Source organism: Chenopodium album, chromosome 9, assembly GCF_948465745.1.
Source record: "Chenopodium album chromosome 9, dcCheAlbu1.1, whole genome shotgun sequence".
Taxonomy (NCBI): Eukaryota; Viridiplantae; Streptophyta; class Magnoliopsida; order Caryophyllales; family Amaranthaceae; genus Chenopodium; species Chenopodium album.
In genome coordinates this window covers 14,905,218-14,931,109 of record NC_137842.1, presented here as the reverse complement: position 1 = coordinate 14,931,109, position 25,892 = coordinate 14,905,218, and the positions used below count along the sequence as shown (strand labels likewise).

The 25,892-nt window shown below is 38.5% G+C and overlaps 1 pseudogene across 1 annotated transcript; it reads right to left on the bottom strand.

Annotated features, from left to right (window-relative positions):
* Positions 1-4,011: 4,011 nt before the first annotated feature.
* On the bottom strand, positions 4,012-8,022 carry LOC145558421 (histidine-containing phosphotransfer protein 1-like; annotated as a pseudogene). Its single transcript, XR_014092464.1, has 6 exons — positions 7,714-8,022; positions 7,458-7,588; positions 7,279-7,347; positions 5,898-5,968; positions 4,544-4,615; positions 4,012-4,321 (listed from the first exon to the last, which is right to left on the bottom strand). The product of XR_014092464.1 is annotated as a histidine-containing phosphotransfer protein 1-like (transcript).
* Positions 8,023-25,892: the final 17,870 nt, after the last annotated feature.

Sequence of the window (25,892 nt, the reverse complement as noted above, 5' to 3'; positions counted from 1 at the left end):
ACTGAGGGACTCGTGTCGACACCGGTCCTTTGGGACGAACGTTGCTTTGTCCGCCTTTTGGAAGGTCGTAGAGGTAAACATTTATTCCCTATAAAGTTTAGCTCTGCATATTAGTTAGCATTTACCCACACTTTTATCTCCTTGTAGATCTGGTTCTACGAGTAGTTTCCTTCTACTGCGCCGGCGAGACCATCGCCGCGGGGATTTCCAGTGAGCGCCTCTTGGGGCGGTCATCATGTGGACATGTCCACTACACATGTCCGGAACTGGATCATCTCGGTACGACTTTTATTGTTTATCTTGCTCTTTCGCGGTGCTTTAGATGTATTCTTGCCTGATTGATGCTCTTTATAGGGACCTGAGGTGATATACCGGCCGTGGGGCAGTTGGGCAGTCCCTGGATTAGCCGCACAGTACTCTATTGAGCGTCGCTATTTTCTGGGGACTTATGGAGCGGTCGCGTACTTAGGAGAGAGGGTCGCCAGACAGCATTCTTCTGATGTCTTCGTCGTTCCTGTTGCTCCACCACGTCATATGTTCGACGAGGCGCGGTTGTCGAGCATGTCTGAGGGAGCTGGTACTCCCTGGCGGTCCCATGTGATCCTCGAGCGGTGTTATGCTGAGGAGATACTACCTTTTTTAGCTCCAGCCCCCGTACCGGCTGAGGATGTAAGGGTAATATTTTCTTGGCTTTACTTTCCACTAAGTAGCCCCCAAGTAATGTTTTACTGATCTTTTTGTCTTATCAGGACGGTGCTACTGAGTTCGTGCCACCCCGTATGTCCATCCACTACCAGGGGATGTACGGGCCGATCGAGGATATGATTTCTCCAGCTCCCGAGGGCGAGCGCTTCGTAGAGCGGTCGATTCCTCGCCACCAGACTAGAGTAAGCCTAGTTTTTTCAGATTTTTTGTGTTCATATATCATGCATTTTTACTAACTCATTTTTCTGACAGTTTTCACGAGAGGTGGTTTCGGCGATGGCACGATGCATAGATGCCTTCCGAAGGCAGCTCGCCCGAATGAGAAATGCGGCCGCTTGCCGTCGGGATGACGTCATCCGAGAGGTAGCCTTTCTTTACTCATTATTTTTGCATTGCTGCTTCAATTTTACTTTGTTTCTGATTTAACTCTTTTTGCAGGGCCAGCCTATCGCTTCTCACACCCGCACGAGACCTGAGGGGCGGAGGGATCTAGCGAGGTCTAGCTCGAGACGTCGTCGCACTTCGTCAGGGGGTAGAGGTGGTCGCTCTAAGGCTGCTCGAGCTGACATCGCTGAGGGCTCGGGATCTTCTTCTAAGGGTGCTCATGCTGCACTGGTAGGAGAGGCTACCTCGGCTTTCAGAGGTGGTGGGATGTACGAGGTAGGCTCGTCATCACAGCAGCCTCCGCGGCCTCAGCCTCAGGTTGATCCTGGCTGGAGTGGTCCTATATTGAGTCATCCTCCTCCTACGGAGACTGGAGCTGGAGCTGGTGGAGAGGTGACTCCTCGTACGGCGCAATTTTATGATATGATGGGACTACGTCCTCCAGCGCCGTAGTTTGTTCCTGTGTATATTTTATTTTGACTTTTTTATAGAACTTTGCCTAAGACTTATTATTTATAGACACATTTTGTATATTTATGTTATTATGAATTTATTTACTGTTATGTGTATGTTAGTGTGTGCAAGAAAAGTGTGACAACAATTTTGTGCAAAAATTCCGTCATTTTTATTATTGATGGAGGGTATCCGACTCTCTCCCCCAAAAAGAAAAAATAAAAAAGGAAAAATTGAATAGAATGTCGGGTGTTTGGAATTTAAAATAAAGTCCAAAAAGAATAATATAAATTAAAAAAAAAAATAGCTATATTTAATTAATTAGGAAAAAGGATAGAAAAGGATTAAACAGAGCCATAAAGTCATTAACCGACTCGAGTTTAATATTAAAAACGCAAGTTGAGCATGCGCGGCTGATCTGGCAACTTGGCGCCAGCTGGCGCCTCACTATGGCGCGTGGCGCCAGGCGCTACACTTAGCGTGTGGCGCCAAGCGTTGGCGGTTGGCGCCAATCACGGGATTGTGACGCCAATTGACGCTGGTACCGTGTTTCAGTATGATTGAAATTCCTCGCAATTTGTGTATAAAAATCCCCCTGCCCAGTCGATTCTTCTCATAATTCCAGCAAATAAATAATTCTCTTCTTTAGAAAAACAGTAATCATGTCTTTAGTCACCAAGACCTTCACCCAATACACTCATGAATGGTGTCGATCTCTTAATGCGAGGGAGAGAAAAGAATTAGATTTATTTCACTTGGGGGGAATTTATGGCATCAAAGGGGTAGATCTTGACCTAGACTTCATACATATTGATTTAGAATTTTGGAATGTTGATACTCATTGTTTCAGAATAGGGTATGATGAGATTAGCCCTTTGCCGGAGGAGTTTGGTGCTATCTTAGGCTTCCCTGCAATAGACCTTATAGCAATCCCTAGAGTAGATGCATACTATTATAAGGATTTTGAGCGCTTCTTTAATTTAAAGGAAAGGGATTTATCAAAAATAGTAGATGTCAACATAGTTAATTGAAAGAATTTGCATGCTATTATTTTGATAAACCTCTTTCTGAATCTTTTCATATATATAGAAGAAGGGCGTTCTTATTTTGCATGCTTAAACAATTTTTTTTTAGTAGTGGTAAAAATAATGAGGGTCAATCAATTATAACCACTGTACTAGAACAAATTGAATCAACCACCCACTCCCCTTTTCGCCGCCCCTTGAAACCCTAAAACCCACCTGAAACAAACCGAAAAACCAAACCCGTTAAGGGTTTTTAAACAACCCAAAAAACGGGTGGTTTTCTAGGTTGTTTCAGGTTAGTTTTGCGGGGGATGGCGCAAATTAGAGGTGAATGGGAGTTTCGAGTGGTGGTGGTGGCGACTGGAGTGTGTTCGACGGCTTTGGTGACTGGGCTGCGGTGGGCGGTGGCTGTGTGCAAGGTGGGAGTTTTGGTGGCAGTGGTGTGGTGGAGAATTGGATTTGGTTGCGCGCAAGGGGTAGTTTTGGTGGTGGTTGTATGGTGGCAAAATGAGGTGGCTGCGTGTGTCGTTGCTATGTGGCTAAGGGGTGGTTGGAAGGTGGCTGAGGGGTGGTTGGAAGGTGACAGGACCCCACTAACGGAAAACTTTACAAAAGTTGGACGGAGGTACCAAAATCTATATTTTTTACATTTGATGGGTACCAAATAAATTAAAAGAAAAAATATTTAAACGGGTGCAAAATTCAATTGGGGTCATTTTCAAGGTACCAAAATTCAAAATTTCCGCACAAATATTTCGTAACCATCTTTATTTCTCAATACTCATGCTTAGATGAAGCCAGTCATCGCATTGGTGATGAATGTAGATGAATAAGTCACATTGCACACAGACTTAGCCAACAAATCATCTTATTGAATTGATAAAGATGGCACTAGCAATACTTACTATAGTGTATATAGTGTGCATCAAGTCAAGGATCATGCGTAGACCATATTTTCCTTGAGAAGCACATATTGGCCCAATGCACACGACAAAAAGAGCAACAAAAACACTGTAATACTTCCTAAACACAAGTTCAGTCAACTTAGACAACTCGCCTATATGTGCTTCAATCTCCAACCCATCATCGGCTTAGGCGCCTAATTCTCAATCCCTCTAACTCAGTTGGCTACACGAATGAAATAAACTTTAATTTTGTTTCGGATAATTTTTATTTTAGTGATGTAGACAAACAGTGATAACATATTAGGTTAGTGATGCAGTTCCAATTAAATTTCCCCAACTATGTCCCAAAAGCCATGAACTGGTTTATTACTTGATTGTATCCAATAAAATCTGGTTAAAAGAGCCTCAACTATCAAAAGGGAAGAAAGTATACAAATCACACTCCTGTAAATATTCTCACAAACTTTAAAATTCATTAACCATCCACCCAGCCAATACCTGAAGCAATTCAATGTAGTAGGATATAAATGGACTACAAGTCAACCACAAAGAAGCTTCAACACTAAACACCACTTAAAAAAACATCAAGAACATCATGTAACATTTTGTCACCTACATGGTAACAGATAAAGCTAGAAATATATCTCACATGAAAATGGTATCTAAAGTATTAGATTTAGAAATGGTTATTCATAGTGGTTCTCAAGAGAAGGTTACGGAGACTTGTAAAAGGGTTTGGATCATCAAGCACATTCTACCCACTCTTTTTTTTTTCGTTTTGCCTTGGGTTTCAAAGACTTAATCCATGATAGGAACTGTCCCGCCATTTTTCACAATCTCTTGCTCCAGCTACAATGAACAATCACAGAAAAATGAGGTGTTATCAGGATTTCTTAGAAGAATATGATTAAGGTAGAAGAAATGATGCTGGGTAATATGGTAGAAAAAGAAATTTCCTCAATACTTCTCTGCCAAAAGGGACAAAAGGGAGAACAATTGACATTAGGCACAATAATACACAAGAAATTATAATAGAATAGAACTGCCTCCTCTAGTGCTACCATTTAGTACCTGGAAAAGAATTTCGAACTTCTTTTCAGAACAACATACTCCTGCTGCAACTCTTGCAGACACGCAAGACATCTGCACCAAATGGACAAAAGATCAGAGTTATCAAATTAAATTAGCATAACTATGATGTAATTGTAGCAATAGTTTGATGGATTAAAAGCATGAGATGTTAAATCAGAATCATAATACAAAGTTAATATTATATGATATATACCCTTCAATCCTTCAAAGCCTGATGACTAAGCCCTGTATAAATAATGAATAACTTGTGCTAATTGTGCAAGAATAACCATTAAGTAAGAAGGAATACTAAAATCATTTTATTGACCATGATAAGAAATAATTATCATACTCATTAAAAAGAGAGATAATTTAAATATTTGATATACTTTTGGAAAAACTAAGAAACCAAAGGGTAATTAGATCATCAGGGGAAGAAACTGACTCTTGGAAAGTTTCAAACAGTCAACAGAAAGGGGGGGTCAGAATCGGAGAAGCCCCATCATCCAACTAGCATTAGCCCTAAGGTAAGACAAGTATACGATAAGGGTGAATATACTAGACTACCTATATGATGACCTTTACACTAAGGTTTCCCTTACAAATAATATGAAGAATACACCAGTCTTATTCTGGAGTTTGCGTCAAACCAAGACATCTTTTATCAATAATATAACTTTATAATATGAACATATAACCGCTACACCTTCACCAATTCCTTAGCCATGAACAGCAATACTATAACTTTGTAATATGAACATGTAATTTATCAATAATTATAAGAACTCTTTGAAAACAAGAGACCTAGGAGGCTAGGACCCTAACTATTTCTAAGAGTTATGTTATCAGCATAACACTATCAATACTCCATTTGAGCATACCAAATTTCTTAATCTCTGAATACAAAAGCATGTATAGTCTGCCAAATGAGATGTTATTTTGATCTTAGTCAACTTTGGATCATGTCTACAATGGCAAAGCTCGTGAAACAACACATACTGTAGGATAAGGGATGATACCGTGATAGCATCAGAGATCAGATGAGATAAATGTCAATACCAAAATTAATCTAGTAATTAATCCTACAAAAATCTTTGGAGGCATCACACTTATTTGATTGAGAATGAAGAAGAAAAGGTAAGGTAAGATGTAAAGTTACAACATAGTCCTTGTACTCTTTATCTGCCAAGAGTGGGTGATACATTAATTTCCAATCATTCAATAACATAAACATATATATATTCACTACACCTACAAAATGAAGGAAATGACAGTTTAAAGTTCAAACACTTTAAACCGCATAAAAAGGGAGGGAATTTGAGTATCAAGCATTCAGTATCAGTAGACAACTTACCCATCACGATTTTCTCCTCGCAAAAAGCTCGAAACTTAACACATTGGTTTTTGACCCTATGTGCACCAATGTTGTGAAATACAACAAATAAATCACCCTCAAGATGTGCAAATTTAAACACTTCAGCAACAAATTATCTAGTGAACATTCAATAACCAAAATTACATACTCGTCAACTACCAACAAGCCAAGCAAAAAACATGATTTAAATAGCAGTTTTGAAGACAGATTAATAGATCATTTATTTTTAATTTTCGAAATATTTTGAATTTATTGTAGATTAGGGAGACACCAATCGTCGAAAGGCAAAGTGCTGATCCTAAAAATATGGCATCAATTATATTGGAAGGAGCTCAGCTCTTTCCTCTCCTTCCTCTTACCAGCAGATCTTTTGTATTATGTATAGAACTAGGAAGATTACGATGGTATACTTGCATCAAAATTAACTTATTAGGAATTTATGAAACTTTTATGCACATAAGTGCCGTGCACCAAATTAAGTATTGTATCAATTTTCTTGGGTATGGACCATGTATATTAAATCAAGTATGATACAGGTTCCTGATGGAGGATACTACAAGCTTATAGATATTCCAATGAGTAACTACAATGGTATAAACAAAGTATTCATCTTAACACAGTTCAATGGAGCTTCCCTTAATCGCCACATATATCGAACTTATCAAGGGAATGGTATCAACGGTTGTGACGGCTTTGTGGAGGTAAACTTCTGATGTAATATATAACTGCCCAATTTAAGATGTAAGATTGAATTTCCTAATCATATACGAGTTGCAAAATTGACCGCAGATTATGTAACAGATTTTGCAGCTACACAAACTCAAGGAGAAACTAGAAGAACTGCTGATGCGATCAGACAGTTTATATGGAGGATACAAGTCATACAACGATTGGTTTCCAAGTTCATTAAGTGGTATTTGGAAACCTATAGATTGGTATATATTGGACTGTGGAAAAAGAGTATGTGCTGAATGTCTCTAATATATGCAGGACGCATCGACGCGAGGATAAGAACATTGAGGATGTTTTAATCTTGTCTGATGACCGGCTCTATCAAATGGCCTATATGGAAAATCACCCCCTCCACCCCAACCCCGGCACCAAAACAGGCTGTACTAATTACAAAGTTACACCAAATATTCTGATCAACACAAGACCAAGCATTTAATCAAGATATTATCAGTATTAATTCAACAAAATTTCAAGTTATGCCAATTTTAATTCACAAAATTTTAAGTTATGTCAACTTTTTAATTCAACAACATTTCAAATTACATCAATTTTAATTCAAGATAGAATTTCAAAGCCCAAAAAAGATGTAGAACCCTAGAAAAGTACAAAATTCAAGACAGGAAAATACCTAGAACTACTCCCCTTAAACTGATGAGCATGATTTTCCACTTGGTTGAAATCTACAGCAGGCTGCTCACTTTATAAGGAAAAAAAAAATCCATCACAAATCAATGAAATAAAGTACAATTCAATTAAAATTACAACAAACTAAAATGAAAAATACCCAGGAAAAAATAAAAAACTTACAGAGCTTTGCTCAAATTCTCAAGGAGCTTCTCAGAATCTTGGAAAAAAAGAGTAACAACTTCAATAACAAAATCTGGGCTACTCTCATCAGCCAATTTCTGCAATTGGTTGAACTGATCATCCAAATAATGCTGCAAAAATGGTCAAAAATATTAAATCCATGATCAGAGAAAAAAAAAACACACACACACACACACAAACCCAATTGAAGTTTGAAAAAATGGATCAAAACCCAAAAATTTTTAAGTTGATTTACCTCCCTGTACAAAGACTTCATATAGTCAATGACTTGCCTCTGTAAGAGCTGAACAACATCCATGATTTTCTCTGTCGTGTTGAACTCTTACACACAAAGAAAATGTTTAAGATTGAGACTGAAATCAATGAAGTTTACGCAGAAAGGAATATATCCCAGCTTTTTTCAGACAAAATTTAGTTTTAAAGGAATAAAATTGATACACTAATTGATTGAGGGTTGATACTCCTGATTGAGAGGATGAGGGTCAAAACTTCTTTTTTATCTTTTTCGTTTAAGCTCAATATATTGTACTCCTCCTTCACCAAATACAAAGGTTGTTTTGGTTTTTACACGGAAATAAAGAAAGTTGTAAATTTTTTAAAACTAATGATTAAAAATAAATACTTCCTCCGATTTCTTTTAGATGCAACACACCCTTTAGCGCAGTAATTAAGAAAGGTGGGGTTAACATGATATAATAAACTTTAAAATAGGATGAGTGGTTGTTAGGAGTGTAATTTAATGGGCCATGTGCTTTAAATAAGGGATATATTATAGTTTTTCCCTAAAGTAACTTTCATTTTAGAGTGTGTTGCAAGTATTGTGACATTTCCTTTTTAGGAAAGTGTTGCAAGTAAAAGAAAACGGAGGAATTATGTGAATATGGGGTTAGACTGTTAGAGAGATAGAGGGAAAGAAAAAGTAGTTGGGAATAATTGAAAAGATATACTTCCTCCGTTTTTTTTATTATTGCACCATAGGAAAAGATATTCTTTTAAAACAAATGCTTCAAATTCTCATCCCAAGTAGGGTTATAAAACAGAATATCATTACGGTGCAGTTCCCCGTGGCGCGACAATTTTTATTTTTTTTTTGAATTCCACCGTGCCACGGTGGTAGCTGCCATGACACGGTGGAACTCTCCGTGCCACGGTGGACTCTGGATGCTGAACTGGCAAATTTTCTTGATTTTAGCTTCATTTTGTCATGGCGCAATGCTGACTTGGCGCATGTACTTGATCGACGGAGGAAGGATTTTATTTTTTAAAGTGGTCGGGCCCCCTTGAGGGGTTGCCTACGTATCCTTAAAAAGGAATCAGTCCAAACGTAGCTCTATTGAGTCATGAACCCATGCAACTAGGCATAGAATTTCTTGAGTTGATCCAAGTTGGTTACAGTGTGGAAACCGTTACCGTCCATGTCTACCAATTGTGCCGCTCCGCTAGACAAGATGGATTTAACAATGTACGGACCTGACCAATTTGGTCTAAATTTTCCTCTTGGATCCAACACATTTTTGCGAAGTGCCTTAAGCACCAAGTCACCTTCCTTGATGTTCCTAGTCTTGACTTTTTTTATTGAAATGTCGCACTTTACGCTGTTGGTAGGTTTGGACATGATGCAAAGCTGCCAAGCGTTTTTCGTCAAGTACGACTAGTTCATCATATCTTGCTCTAATCCAGTCGACTTCATCTAGTTGGCTTTCCAACGCGATTCAGAGAGAAGGGATTTCGAGCTCTATTGGTTGTACAGCTTCAACTCCATAGACTAAAGAGAAAGGGGTAGCCCCCGTTGATGTACGAATAGAGGTTCGATAACCCCAAAGGGCGAAATGTAGCTTACTTGGCCAATCTTTGTAATTTTCCGTCATCTTTTCGATGATAGTTTTCCCATTTTTGTTGGCTGATTCGACCTCACCATTTTTTGTGGCCTGTAGGGTGATGATCTGTGATGCTTGATATGATAAAACTGTAATATTTTCGCGCACTCGGCTTGGAAATGCGTTCCATTATCACTGATCATCTCATGAGGTACCCCATTGCGGCATATGATATTTTTCTCAATGAATTGAGCTACATGTTTTGCCGTTAACTTAGCATATGAGGCAACTTCGACCCATTTTGTGAAATAATCGATTGATACGAGGATGAGTTCATTCCCCCTTGTCCTGGTGGCGTTATCTTTCCAATGATGTCGATACCCCAAGTAGAGAAAGGCCATGGAAAAGTATATGAATAGAGAAGTGAAGGTGGAACGTGCTGTAAATTTGCATAGATTTGACATTTCATACATTTCTTGACGTATTCGTGACAATCTCTCTCCATAGTAGTCCAATAATAACCTTGTCGTTGAATCTTCTGGACTAACATCTTAGCATTCATATGCGTTCCACATATGCCGACATGAAAATTTTCCATGGTTTTCTGTGCTTCTTTCTTGGCTATGCATAAGAGATTTCTCCCTAGTGCGGTCCTCTTGTGGAGTTCTCCCCTGATGAGCACATACTGTGAGGCCATGAGCCTCAAAGCACGGCGTTCCCTTTATCAGTATTAGGAGGGTATTCTCCTTTTCTCACGTAGTTAAGGATATCTGTATATCATGGCTCTTCATCTTCTTCTTGTGATTCTTGTTCATCATCAAGTGCGTGAACATAAGCTGGCTCATATCTTCTTTCTATAATCAATGGCATTCTGATTGTGTCCGTTGGAATTCGCACCATTGATGCTAATTTAGCCAATGCGTCGCCAAACTGGTTTTCTTCTCTAAGCAAGTACGTATATTCCACTTCATCTAGTTACTCCGTGAGAGTTTCCATATGAGCTTGATACGTAGCGAGGCTTTCACTTCTCACCTTCCATCTCTTGGAGATCTGGTTAATGATTAGTGATGAATCACCGTAGATTATGAGCTTCTTAATTCCCAAGGCCACAACTGTTTCTAATCCCAAAATGCATGCCTCGTACTCTGCGGCATTGTTGGTGACATCAAAGTCGAGCTTCATGGAAATTGGGATATGCTCTTCATTGGGTGATACGAGCAAGACTCCTACACCACAACCTTTTTGGTTTGAAGCTCCGTCAAAGTAGAGCGTCCAACTATCATCTTCGGTCATGAGTAAATCGTCATCAGGGAAATCGTATTCATCTTCTTCTTTCTCAACTTCTTCTAACGGAAAATCTGCTAAGAAGTCGGAAGCCGCAGAACCTTTGATGGCTTTTGTGGTACAAATTTCAAGTCAAACTGAGCAAGGTTGACTATCCACCTTGATAATTTTCCATTGAGTGTTGCTTTTTCGAACAAGTATTTGAGAGGATCCATCTTGGACACGACATGCACTGTATGAGTGAGCATGTAATGCCTTAGTTTCTGTGCGGCCCACACAAGTGCGAGGCATAACTTTTCGAGCGGTGTGTATCGTGTCTCATATCCTTGAAGCTTCTTGCTCAAATAGTAAATTGCATTCTCCTTGCTTTCGATCTCTTGTGCTAGCATTGCTCCCATCGTTTCTCTTATGACCGTAAGGTAGAGTCGAAGAGGAAAGTCAGGCATTGCTGGTGCTATCACGCGTGGGTTTACCAAGTACTCTTTGATTTTGTTGAAATCTTTTTGGCAATCATCATCCCATGTGACTGGGACATTTTTCTTAAGCTTCTTGAATATAGGTTCACATATCGCCGTGAGTTTTGATATGAATCTACTTATATATTGCAGCCTTCTAATGAAGCCTCGAATTTCTTTCTCATTCTTGGGTGGTGGCATGGCCATGATCGCTTTGACTTTTGTGGGATCTATTTCAATCCCTCGAGAACTGATCACATATCCAAGTAGTTTGCCTAACGTGACTCCAAATGCACACTTTGCTGGATTTAATCTCATGTTGTACTTGTGGAGTCTCTCAAAGAACTTGTGAAGTGCAATGATGTGGCCTGGGCAATCTTTTGACTTGACGATCATATCTTCAACATATACCTCCACCTCTTTGTGCATCATATCATGTAACAATGTTGTGGCTGCTCTTTGGTAGGTGGCACCCGCGTTTTTCAACCCAAATGGCATTACCGTATAGCAATATGTACCCCATTGTGTGATGAATGTGGTTTTCTCCATGTCTTCCTCAACCATTAATACTTGATTATATCCGGCGTAGCCGTCCATGAACGATAGAAGTGCATGGTTTGCTGTGTTATCGAGCAGAATGTCAATGTGAGGTAGAGGGAACCCATCTTTCGGGCTTGCCTTATTAAGGTCCCTGTGTAGGAGTTTATAGGTACTACGCAGCGGATATAACATGAATCATATTCAAACAAGTACCAATCCCAAGAATCACATGCATAACACACAAGACACATAATCATACCTTTGACGCGTGAATTCCACGAAGCTATTCGACAGGAAAATCAAGGAGAGAATAGAGCCCCAAGCGTTGCTCCTCTACTTAGTCCACGAGATTTGAACGAGTCGTCCACCAATACTAGATTGGTCGAGTGATTGAGGAAAACCGCGATCACCACCTTTATGGACAACCGACCACCGCACGAACCACCACCACCGCAACACACCACCGGCGCCTATGAAGAGGAGAGATCCGTGAGAGAGAGGACTATGAGAGGGGTTGGGTTTCGTGTTTGCTAATTAGGGTTTGATCACACTGATCAGTTAATTGCTTACTGTGCTTGCAAACCTAGGCACCTAGTCTATTTATAATCTCATTATAATTAAACTAGGGCACGAAGCCCAAAACTCCCTTGTCCACTCCATATGGCCGGCCACCTAGAGTGATGAGGCCCGTGATGGGCCTCGTCCTCTAATGCTCGATCTAGCCCCTTTGTGTGACCTTATAGGATCCGTCCAATTGGGCTTTGGGCTATTTTACTAGTCCAAAGATCGTTAGTACCTCTAGCTATGGCAAAACGACGACCTAAATGTACGAACTTAATTATCTCCATAATTTGATCCATTTATATATCTAGTAATTGCACACGACGAAGACATAACTCCTTCAATCTCCCACTTGTCTGAGACAAGGGTGCAATATTCAAATTCCTTAAGTCAATATATGTGTTGATTTGATAATATGATTGCATCACATGTCGAGATCATATTAATCTACAAATCGTTTCTTGAAATCTGAGTTAGAATTACAAAACCAAATGATTACTGTGTAATGCATTTGAACGCGGCCACGTATTTTCTGAATTCTTCCTCTTCAAGCGGCCATGACACATTTCCTAATTTAATTGGTAGACTCTATCCAATCTTGTGGTAACATGACTCCCACTCAACTTCTGAAATAACCGGGAAACACCCTTTATAATCTCCAGTTACGGCTAGACGTTTGAGTGTACCACAGTCACAACATCCATTGAATGAAATCAATGTTCCACTCATGTCAAAGGAATCCACTAATATATACGGAAGCTCTATACTTGAACTTCAAAGTAGGTCAATAGTTCGATCATGCATCATTCATGCATATCCAAGTGATTGACCGAGCATCACTATGCCCCTATAGCCCATGAAACTGCGCTATCCAATCAATCTTACATGCTAGTCCATTTATTGAAATCATTTATGTCCACTTTAATGATCTCAAACTAGGAACTTTAAATAATGTATGAATTTTGTTCACTTGTGGGGTTTCAATTCACCAGGTCATCAACCTGATGAGCCCATCAATTCATAATTATTTTGGACATTTTATTTAATTTCCAAACCATAATTAAATAAGAGAAATAATAATTTCTATTTTAAACATAATTCTGCAAATTGATGCATTTCTCATGTAATATGTTTTCTCAAAACATATACAACTTAAATTACACAACTTGCTTCAATCCTAGGAATTTAATATGACTCTCATACCTTAGTCCATGGAAGGGGTTTAGTGATTTCTCACTCATAATAAAACTTTGCAGAACACGACCTTCTGCTGGTCAATGATCTCATAATTGAGGTGATATCTCATATCCTTTTGTTTGGATTTGTGATGTGACTCTGGCTCCTTTGTTCTTGGGCAAAGGTGACCCTTTAGTCACATGACATTTTAATCCGAACTTCCTCTCAAACTATCTCACTATAGTTTAATACACATATTCTGACATTGAGTATGCAACAGTGCTCTGCTTTGAACTCTTCAAGCTCACTGTCCTTTTCCATCCAGACACAAATATGCATTTAGATCACCATCTAAAATCATCTTGCCTGTTTGGAAAACTTGCATTCGTGTAACCTTTTGACAACTTGCTTAAATTACCATTTAACACAATAGCTAGAAATATTCCTTTTAGTGCTTCTCAAGTACTCAAGGATCTATTCTTGCTAATTCTCCGTATGCTCATTCTGAATTTGCTTGAAACTTGCTACACATGCACAAGTCATGTGCAATATCTTGCATTGTACATTTCATGGCACATATAATGAACCTTTTTCAAAAGCATAAGGTAGACTATCCATACAACTCAACTCTATTAGCTTTTGAAGGCACTGAGTTTTACTGAGTGTAATACCATGAAACATGGGAAGATATCCTATCTTAGAGTCTTGCTTCATGAACTTGTCAAGATCCTTATCAACATAAGTCTCTCGATTCATTCCAATCATTCTTTAAGATTATCTTCATGGATTTTAATTCCCAATGTGTACTCAACATCTTCTAGGTCTATCATATTGAAACTATCTTTCTAACTATTGCTTGACTTATTCAAGCATTGATATATCATTTCATATGAACTGTATGTCAACTACATACTAGACTAAAAGACCAATTGCTCCCACTAAAATTCTTGTCTCTACAAGAATTCTTTCGTTCTACTAAGGAAATTAAACTGTTTGATTGCCTAATCAAAACGAATGTTCCAACTCCCTGATGCTTACTTCAATCCATAAATGAATTTCTGAAGTTTGCAAAAACTTTCTAGGAATTTCTGAATTTCAAACTCTTAGGATGTATCATATACATACTCACCATCAAGAACATTTCATGAAAGTGATTTTGATATCCATTACTAGAATAATCCGAATAGGCTTACCCAACTAATAGGTTTGACCCTATTTGTAAGACTATTATGGACTAACACATTTATACAAACATGGAGTCCATATTGGATTTCATGGCTTTAGGCCATTTTCTGAGTTGGCACTTATCCAAAGCTTGCTTGTAGGGCATGGATTCTAACCGTTCTAATAAGAAAATTTTAGAATCCACCTTTTCTCAGAATTTCAACAAACTGTTTGTTTTGATCCCAAGTAGCCTACGATAGGTATGAGCGACAATAGAATTATTATCTTCAACTCTTTGAAGTCTTTCATTCTAGTGGGACGATAGAAGCCTCGCTAGTTGAATTAGCTTGCTTCGACACATGGTTTATCAAATTAGCTGATTTCATATGCCTTCGTCTCTGATTTAGTGTTATCCACATCCATTTGTTGCTCGTCTCGAGTCTCATCGAGATCTAAATTTACTCCCACTTGGATTTGTAGGAAGACAATCTTTCTATAAAGACACTATCGCGAGCAACAAACAATTTGTTTCTACGCGATTGTAGGAATAATACCTCTTAGTTTCCATGAGAAAACCATTAAGAACTATTTTTCTAATTTAGGGTGTATTATGTTATCTTTGTAAACATTTTACATTGATTTCATAACCCTTAATCCTATTTAGAAAAGATAACTTTTGGAACATTTCCAAATCATAACTCTTATGACATCTTTTCCTCTGCTTTGGTTAAGTTTCCTGTTTAGTATATTCGCAATTGTTGTTGTTCTAATGCATATCCTCAAAACGATATTTGTAAATCATTAAATCTTGGATCGAACAATGGCAAGCAAAGTTTGATTCCTTCTTCATAAACATACACTTTAATTGTAATGTTTCTGGATTGTGAATTAATTCAACAATTCCCTTTAGATGATCATTCCTTTTTGAGTAAAATATTTATCACAACAATCATATTGTGGTGTTAAATTGTTTATCTCAAACTGATTTTACATTTCATTTGTAAATTTTGAACTTTTCAATTATTCCAAGCTCTACTTCATTAAGTAATTATCGATATATTTACTTAAATCGTTAGTAAAAGCAATGAAATAGTTAAATCTTTTTGCTAATTTTGAACTTATTGGTTCACAACATCATATGTACGAGTTCCAAAAGGTCACTTTAGCTTCTTTTACCCTTTCTACTAAAAGGCAATTTGGTCATTTTAACTTATCAAGCATGACTTCTAATTCTCAAGTGTTTCATAATCATATAAGAATGAGAGTCCATCCATAACTTTGGATGTGCAAATGGTTAATGTGACCTAACTTTACTTGTTATAAGTAAGTGTACTTTGAATCATCTAAATCTTTTTTTGTGATCTACTTATATCAATGTCATAAAACAAAATTAACTCATATCTAGCAAAATGAAAATAATTTATTACCTTGGTCATGGATCAACACTTGTCCAAGTCAAGTAAACCAAATTCAGTATTCAAAACAAGAAAACCGAAATATTGTCTCATCAAAACTGGAAATTGTTCTAAAATCATGATAAACTAATCAAAAATTTAAAACTATGAAGCTATCTCTGGCCACTCAAATACTTCTAGTGAACCTTCAAGCTCCATTTCCATGCTAGCTTCACTTATTTGCAGTTCCTGCGCAACATCACTATGTTAAGCACTGCAACTTGGTATCACACACCTAAGTGAATGTTAAAATGTTTATAACATTATACCTGAGGTTGATGCTCCATTCTTCTTAAGGAAGTCATGGTATTTCTGGCAATTTCGCTTCCAATGCCCCTTCTTCTTGCAGTAAAAGCATTCACTTTCACTTGCAGCCTTGGGCTTTGGAGTCGTCTTAGGCTTTTCAGGAGCCTTGGCAACTTGCTTGCCCTTGCTCTTGGCACTAGCCTTTTGCCCCTTCTTCTTGAACCCCTTTCCCTTTTGAATCATAAGAACTTCCTTCTTAGGTTCCTTAGGGATTTGTTTCTCAGCACTAACCAGCATTGCATGCAATTGATTCATAGTCTTTGCAGTGGCAGTCATGTTAAAATTCATGATAAACTGGTTGAAACTTTCTGGTAGTGAATGGAGAATGATGTATGTTGCCAAATCATCACTATATGGGTGCCCCAGTTTCTCCATACTTTGAATTAGGCCGATCATTTTGAAAACATGATCATGAACTGTGGCTCCCTTCTCCATCCTACAATCCAGAATCTCATGATGGAGCTCATACCTTTCAACTCTAGCTTGTTTCTTAAACAAAGCTTTGAGTTCTTGCATGATTGAGTAGGCATCCTGGTCCTCAAAACGCTTTTGAAGACTAGGCTCCATGGTAGCAATCATTAAGCAAGTGATAGGTATAGCTCTGTCATGAGCTTCCTTGTGCTTCTTGATCTCTGCCGCAGTTGGATTTTCTGGCAGAGGTCCTGGTAATGGGGTGTCAATGATGTCCTCTTTACCCTCAGATTTTAGAACAAGTCTCAGCATTCTTTCCCAAGTGGAAAAGTTCTCCCCTGTCAACCTATCCTTCTCAAGGAATGGTCAAAGGTTGTAAACGTTGTTGTCATTGTGGTTACGGCTACCCATCTATGTCAAAATAAGGCAAAGTTTAATAATTATGTTTAATTTAAAATTAAAGTACCATAAACGCATTCATTTGGTAACTTTAAAACACTTTATTCAATAAATAATTGATCCCAATTGAATTTAAGTGATTCCAAGATCCTTTATTTGTGCAATAATTGACCGGACTTTGGCCCTACCATCAACCATTACATTTTCAAGGTGAGTAAACTCTTTACTGATTACAACTCTTGTAACTCTTGGTTGAATAATTAATCATCACATGTTTAATTATTTCCCTTTGCTTCAAGGTTCTAAACTCTTTAGGTAACCTTGTTGAGCACAACCAATTTAAAGTGTAAAATTTGTTTTACCCCCACTCCCCTAAGATATAATATGACACCCAGCTTTGGCATGACCCATCATAAATATCAAAGGTTTCATCGGGTTTTTAATTGGAAAAACAATCTCAATATTACTGGGACCTAGATTTATTATGTTGTGATAATTTAGTGAACTCTAGCGCATCATCAATCAACATAAATAAAATCTAACATACATAATCTACTAATGCAATAAATCATGACATAGTACGGCCCCTTAGTCCTAAGAAAACTAGAAATGAAAAAGCTCCCACTTGAATCATCATGGATCTCCATCCACTTTGCTCCTTTGGGCCTTCACTTCATGGGCTTCTTTGGACTAACACTATTTAAATAACTATTCTATTTACTTTAAATAAAAGTTATAAAAATACTCAACGGTACGCAGACCGTATTTAGATTACAAAAATACATCACGATGCGCATATCGTATTTAAGAATCTATGGGCCATACTAGTCTATATATAGCAACATAATATCATATATTATAAAAGTGCCATATAATAAATCACTCAACATGCTTGTCTAAACTACAACATCGAATGTTCATAATAAAGTCAACGCATTTCCTAAAATATCTCATATTTTAATCATAATTAGATAATATCATATATTATTCATGACCGTTTATAAAATATCATATATTTAATTTAGTCATGAGATAAAATCAAATCATATTTTAATCTAGAAAGATAAATCATATTTAATCTTCCATGATTATCCTAACAAATTTAGGAGATTTTATCCTAATTACTAGCCAATCAAATAATTTTAAAATCAATTATATCCTAATATAATTATGGGATAATCACATTATTTAAATCAGTTATTGTCCTTTTGGAATATGCTCGGAATATCCTAGTCAAACTTATCCAAAATTAACCACTTTAATTAGGATAATTACCAATTTAACAACTTTAAATATGGATAATATCAAATATAACAACTTTTGAATATTTGATTTTATCCTAAAATAAAAGATTTTATCCAAATAAAACCAATTTTATCTTTTAAAAATAAAAGATCATATTTTCAAAATATTCTATCTTTATCCAAAATAAAACTGATTTTATCCCAAAATAATTCACAATTATCTTGAAATAATTTTAAAATAGGATAATTAAATTTTTTTTTTTTTGAAAATACCGTGACTGCACGGTTGCTGGCCATCGTGGTTGGCTAGCCGGAGCTAGCCACGGTGGCTGGCTGCTTTGCAGCAGCCACTGCCGCAAGGCAGCAGCAACCAGCAGCAGAGGCAGCCACGGCAGCAGCGTGCAACGCTTGCACAGCTACTGCCTCAGCCACCAAGACCGCCGCCCACCTTTTCCCCTCCCTCTTGGACTGCCACCTGGTCGGCAGCGGCCGTGGCTGCGCCACCCAGCCGCGGTTGCCGACCACCTAAAACCTTTTTTTTTGTGTGTTTCAATTTAATTAAAATAACGCTTATCATAATTAAATTAAATCAGTCCATAAGATTAAAATTAAATCACATTCAACTTTAAAATTAGGGTTCTTCATAAAATTAATCCCAATTTAATTCCAACTTTTAAAATTAAATTGATGATTATACACAAAACACTTTTATGCATAAATCAATCCGATTAAAATTATGAATCATAAAATAAATCGAATTAAATCAAAATCAAGCACAAAAATCATATTTTAAGGCTAGGATTTTCGAAAAATTCGAAAATTAGGGTGAGGGGGTTCGAAAATTTCGAGCATATTAGGGCTAAAACTCGGTCTCTTCATGGCTATTTTGAGCACAATTAAATCACATTTAATCGATTCCAAAAGTTTAATCACATTAAATATAATAATTGAACCATAATTAAATTAATTTCTCCCTTTTAATTGATTATAAAATTAACGTGGACATCAAATAATCGTATTATTATGATCTAGTGCGTTCATGCAAGAGGCTAACTGATACCACTGTAGGAGTTTATAGGTACTACACAGCGGATATAACATGAATCATATTCAAACAAGTACCAATCCCAAGAATCACATGCATAACACACAAGACACATAATCATACCTTTGACGCGTGAATTCCACGAAGCTATTCGACAGGAAAATCAGGGAGAGAATAGAGCCCCAAGCGTTGGTCCTCTACTTAGTCCACGAGATTCGAACGAGCCGTCCACCAATACTAGATTGGTCGAGTGATTGAGGAAAACCGCGATCACCACCTTTATGGACAACCGACCACCGCACGAACCACCACCACCGCGGCACACCACCGGCGCCTAGGAGGAGGAGAGAGCCGTGAGAGAGAGGACTATGAGAGGGGTTGGGTTTCGTGTTTGCTAATTAGGGTTTGATCACACTGATCAGTTAATTGCTTACTGTGCTTGCAAACCTAGGCACCTAGTCTATTTATAATATCATTATAATTAGACTAGGGCACGAAGCCCAAAACTTCCTTGTCCACTCCATATGGCCGGCCACCTAGAGTGATGAGGCCCGTGATGGGCCTCGTCCTCTAATGCTCGATCTAGCCCCTTTGTGTGACCTTATAGGATCCGTCCAATTGGGCTTTAGGCTATTTTAATAGTCCAAAGATCATTAGTACCTCTAGCTATGGCAAAACGACGACCCAAATGTACGAACTTAATTATCTCCATAATTTGATCCATTTATATATCTTGTAATTGCACACGACGAAGACATAACTCCTTCACCCTGTAATCAACACACATTTTGACCCTTCCATCCTTCTTTGGAACTGGAACCACATTTGCTATCCACTCTGGATACTTGGATACTTTGATGAAACCTGCAGCCAATTGTCTTCTGATTTCTTCTTTGATTTTGAGAGCCACATCAGGTTTCATACGGCGCAACTTTTGTTTGACAGGCTTCATACCTGGAATGAGTGGTATTATATGCTGAGCTATATCCCTATCAATTCTTGGCATATCTTGGTATGACCAAGAAAATACATCAACAAATTCACTAAGCAAGTTAATTAGCTCTTTGCGTTCGTCTTGACTTAGTGTTAATCCAATTTTTACTTCTTTGATAGTCGTATCATTGGAAATGTTAACTGTTTCTGTATCTTCAATAATTGTTGTTTTATTTTCGTGTTCTTCCATTGCTTTTATTATTTCTTTGTCATTTTTATCATTAGCAAAGCAATATTGATCAGAGTCATTACATCAAGGAGGGCAAGGTCAGCCGCGACCTCGCCGGAGTTATTTGGGACAGAAAGAGAAGACTCAACAAGAGACTCAAGATTGGACTCTATAGCGGAAAGAGGGTAGGCCTCAGATCCTAAAGACTCGTCTACAGACTTAGACTCAGACTCGGACTTGGACCTAGACGACTCAGATTCATCAAACATAGGACCTCCGCCAGCGGTGAGTTCCAACTTCTCTCCACTTGGCATAGTGATCTTCACTGTCTTGCGCCATCCCTTTGAAACATTATCAGCCTAGACGATTAACTCGGAGGGGTCAAAATCCTTGCTTGTTATAACAGCTTGAATGAGCTCGGAATCATCATTGCAGACATGCTTGGATTCATTCTTTTCTAGTCCAAAAAGAAGGTTAATGTTCAGATCATTAGAGCTTGGACTAGCTGGTTTCTCAGTTGTGAAGAGTTCTTCGCCTTCATCGACGAAATCACAATCAAGGATCATCTCAAACCCTGGCTCGCGCCTCCCATCGTGGACGAAAGGCTTAGGGAATTCATAGCATGGGAAGTCTTCCCCTTCTTTGATATATTGACCATTGAGGGTGAATGGATATGGATCCATGACCATTTCCGTCTTCATGATTCGAGCATTATTGCGAGCCTTCATTTTCAGGAGGGCTTGTTTCACATCTTCTTTTGTTGGCTTGAATCCCAAGCCAAAGGTATCTTTCTTAATTGCACCAGGATGGCACCAAAGTTCAGCCATTTTCTTTTTGAGTCCGAGGGTCATTCCAGGGAAATGCCCTTGCTTCTTCATAATGGCATTAACATTGGTATTTGAATAAGGATTAAAGTCGAGATGACACTTCTCCTCTTCTTCGATCATTAGAACATCATCAAGCGAAAACCCCTAGAGATCTTCATCTTCTTCGTCATGTTCGACATGGAGGATGGGAGTATCTATAACTTGAATGCGCATGGGGGAGGCATCAATGGTAATTGGAACCCCTCCAACTATAACTTTCACTTTTTGGTGCAACGACGATGGGATCGCCTTTAGCTCATGAAGCCAAGGACGTCCTAACAACAGATTAAAAGAAGCCTTAATGTCCACCACCTGGAACTTGGTGCGACGTTCAATGGCTCCAGTAGTTATGCTTAGCATGATAGTACCCACGGCTTGACGGCGAGTATTATCATTTTTTATGCCCAACTTTTTTGCAGTGCGGAGTGGGCATACATTGATTGCAGAGCCATTATCAACCAGGCTCATAGGAACATTCATCTTCCTAAAACCACAGTGAGATGTAAGGCCTTGTTATGTTGGCGCCCTTCCGGGGGAAAATCCTTGTCAGAAAAGGAAATCAAATTGCTAGTACTTGGCAATTCAGTAGTGAGAAAGTTGACCAGTCCTTGAGGAGTCATATCATCATTAACTCCTATCTTCACTAGAGCATTCATCACAGCCTTTCGATTCTCGTGAGAGGTGGCTAAAAGTTTCCATACATTCATTTCCACCTTGGTCTTTTGTAATTATTTGACCACATCGTTGTTCACAGGGTCCATGGGATCAACTATTGGTTGTGATTGCGGTGGAGGTGGAGGTGGACTAGGCTGTTGCAATCGTCCACTTCTGGTGAGAACCTTGACCTCAAGGTCTCCCCATACATCTTCACTTGTGCCAAGAGACGAACAAGCTATATCTTTGAGATAGACATCTTCATCGTCACTATCCCAAATTCCATTTACTTCTTCATAGTTTGAGACAAATACAACTTCTGGCAGAGGTTCATTCACAAGTTGAATGAGTATTGACAGATCAAAGGAGACTTCATCTCCCATGATAGCCAAAGCATCAGAAAGAGGACCTATTTGAATATTAGGCTTCTTTCCTCCTGGAGGGATAGGAAGTTGATTAGCATCAATCAGGTCTTGGATCGCATCCTTCAACCTCCAACACTTCTTAGTATTATGACCCTTGCCTTGATGAAACTTGCAATGAGAATTGGGGTCATAGCTAGAAGTTCTATTCTCTGGTCAAGGTTTTGGAAAAGGTCCAATTGGCATAACCAGTCGTTGACTATGCAAGCGATCAAAGGCAGCATCATAAGTCATTCCCAAAGGCGTGTAAACCCTCCTTTGCCTTTGGAATCTTTGAGGAGGAGCATTAAGAGCCGGCACATCATTGATATTGATATTGTTGGTAGCATTATTGGGCTTGGAAGACGTAGATGAAGGAGTGTCGTTCTTCTTGTTTTTCCAAGTGCTGTTGATATTATTGTTGCTACCAGCAGTCTTCATCAGTTCATCTTCGATATTGATTCCAATATCGTACACAGCTTCGAAGGTACTCAAAGGCAGAAACTTCAAATGTTGTTTGCACTTATGAGTTAAATTGGGAATAAACAAGCGAACCATCTCTTTTTCCTTGGGAGGATCCACCAAGAGCGCAGCTGTTTCCCTCCACCTGCTTAGGTAAGTAGTGAAGCCTTCATTCTCCTTCTATTTGAGAATGGAGAGTTCACGTTCAAAAGTCTTGGTTTAGATTGTTACACTTGTAACGATTCATGAAGCTTTCAGTAACGTCCTCCCAGGTCGCAACATGTTTGGATTCCAGAGAGTAGAACCATTGTTGACAGGCATGCTCCAAGGAAAGAGGGAACACGGTAGGGAAGAGTGTCACATCTACTCCCTTTAGAGCCATGGTCACAGAAAAGGCCTTCAAGTGGAAAAGCGAATTATCAGTAGGCTTGAACATGGGAATGTCAGCAGTGGAAAACTTCTCAGGAAGTTTGTCCCTTATGGACGAAGAGGTGATAGGTTGCTCCACATAAATGAACTCTTCAGAGATCTTACTCATCTGTTCCTTAATCTTGTCCACTACAGCGGCAGTGACATTGTTTTGATTGTCTTTCTCTACCGTGTTGACTCTAGTGGTGAGTGTTTGCATCATGTTAGACGACATTTCAATTGTCTTGTTGATGTTCTCAATATCTTCCTTAGTAGCCATTGGTTGAAAATAGACTGGAGATGGATCTTGTGGTGGTTTCCTTGTACGCCTCTTTGGTATAAGAGGTTGTTGAGGTATTGATTCGAACCGTAACAATCTACCCCTGCTTCTTGACCAAGTGTTGTGACACCGAAACAAACACACCTTTAATGACCAAACTTAACCTTAACCCATCCGGAAATGAAAATTTTATTTTGAAATTCTCTTTATTTTTTTTATTTTTTCTAAAAAAATATATATATGGGAGGATACCATCCGACTTACTCCGAAAAAAACGACATACAAAAACGACACAAGACTACCCTAAAATACGGTCATGAAATGGTGCACGACTAACGGAAAAAATGTGTGAACACGACATGTGAGGGATTAAGTGAAGGTTATGGACACGTGTTATGACCGTACAGCTAGACAGGACACCAAACCAGACATACGAACCACATAAGCATGCACGAAGACCAAAAAAGCTGCATTTGACAAACTTCCTGGGCACCGTGTCACGGTGCTGACTGTCGTGACATGGTACAGAGCACCGTTAGACGGGGCAATGCACCATGCCACGACATTGCACACCGTGGCGCGGCAGAACTGCCGTGACACGGTGCGCAATTCCAGGCCTAAATTTGTGAAATTTCCAGATTTTAATCAGTTTTAGTCTGTACTAATTACTATGTGGAAATAAAAACCCTCGATCATGGGTTAAACAAAAAGAGCAAACAAATGAGGGTTAGCACCAAACAAATCATGTAGCATTTAGTCACGATGATGTAAAAAGATTTCGCAACCTAAGGTCAAGATCTATGTTCAACTATTGGTCAAGCTTTAGGTGTCAAAAGGGTACCATGGTTAAGAGTTTTGACGCGTTAGCAAGGCAGCCTCCCTTGAGGGTGTATGTCAACGGGCGGCTCTGCGAGTTCGTGATGAAATCGAACTCGACTCCATGGTTTGGGTGGATTTAATAACTCGGATGGACCCTTATTGCCATGAGCGTTTTTGGGTTGATAGAGCTTAAATCCCCCGGGGCTAAGACGCATGTATAACACACACGTTTTTTCAGAAAAATCAAAGGAAGTTGACTGTGAGAAGAGAAAAAAAGCCACCGGGCTGATTTTAGGATTGCCGTGACACAACAGATAGCATCGTGCCACGGTGCAGACCACTGTCAAAAGGTGAAATGCACCGTGACACGGCAGTAAGAAAATCTGACTGGTGCCCTTTTTTCCTTCGTACGCAATCAAGTTATTCAATTTTTCCTACGAGACAGACCTAAATGCGACGTTAAAACGTCTATGCTTATGCAAAAATGCCAAATTAATCACAGGAATATTTTCCACTCATATTAATTAAATACCGATCACTGAAATCGATAAATAACCAAGAACCGTCCCTAGTGGAGTCGCCAAATTGTAGGCGTCGCTCGAAGTGAGCCTACGTTAAGCATGTTGTGAATATGCTTGGAACTCATAGGAAGTGGGAATTGACATAATACGATTAGGGACAAGGAAACTAGGTAGTCGCCAACAAGTTTTTAAGGAACTTGTAAACCGTTCACGGATCATAAAAGGCAACCACGAATAAGGGACAACGATAGACAACAACGATTGACCCGTGAAGGTTACACCCCATTCATAATCCATGATATTACTAACTCCATATGGTTCGGAACCACGAAAGGAGGATCGGGGATGATGGTACGAAGTGAGTCATGGAGTCACATTCGCCTGTATTGGCCTCTACTCGATTCTTATAGTGAAAAATGATTCTTGCAATCTCAAAGGCATGCAAACAAAATATTCAATTCGCTTCAAACTATTATTAAGTTAAATTGGTTAAATATTAATGCAACACATTATTCTAAAATATTGTGATCACTTGATTAAACAACAAGATTAAAAAGGAACCTAAACCGATTGTTCAAATTATCTTATTAGGCGTGATTTTCAATTACATATTCCCTTTAAACATGCAATATAGTGATCATAAAAAAAACAATAAACATTAATATTGGAAGCAATTTAACAATAATTCCAACAATATAAAATCGTTAGAAAAATAATAGAAATAAAAGGAACATAATTCTTATTTTGATTCTGTTTGCTTGCAACTATAAAATAATAAACGAGTTAGTAACTTCAAGGAAATAATAATAAAACAATAATTAAATTAAATAAAATAGAGTTGATTTGGGGCCAAACCCTCAAATAGTTCTACCTTTCACGCCTTGGCTTAAGGACAGAACCATGAGTAAAGTATGGACTCCTTGGAGTGCTTGAAGAAGGAATTTTGAAAGAAGAAGGGTAGGCTAGTGTTTAGGCTAGAGCATAG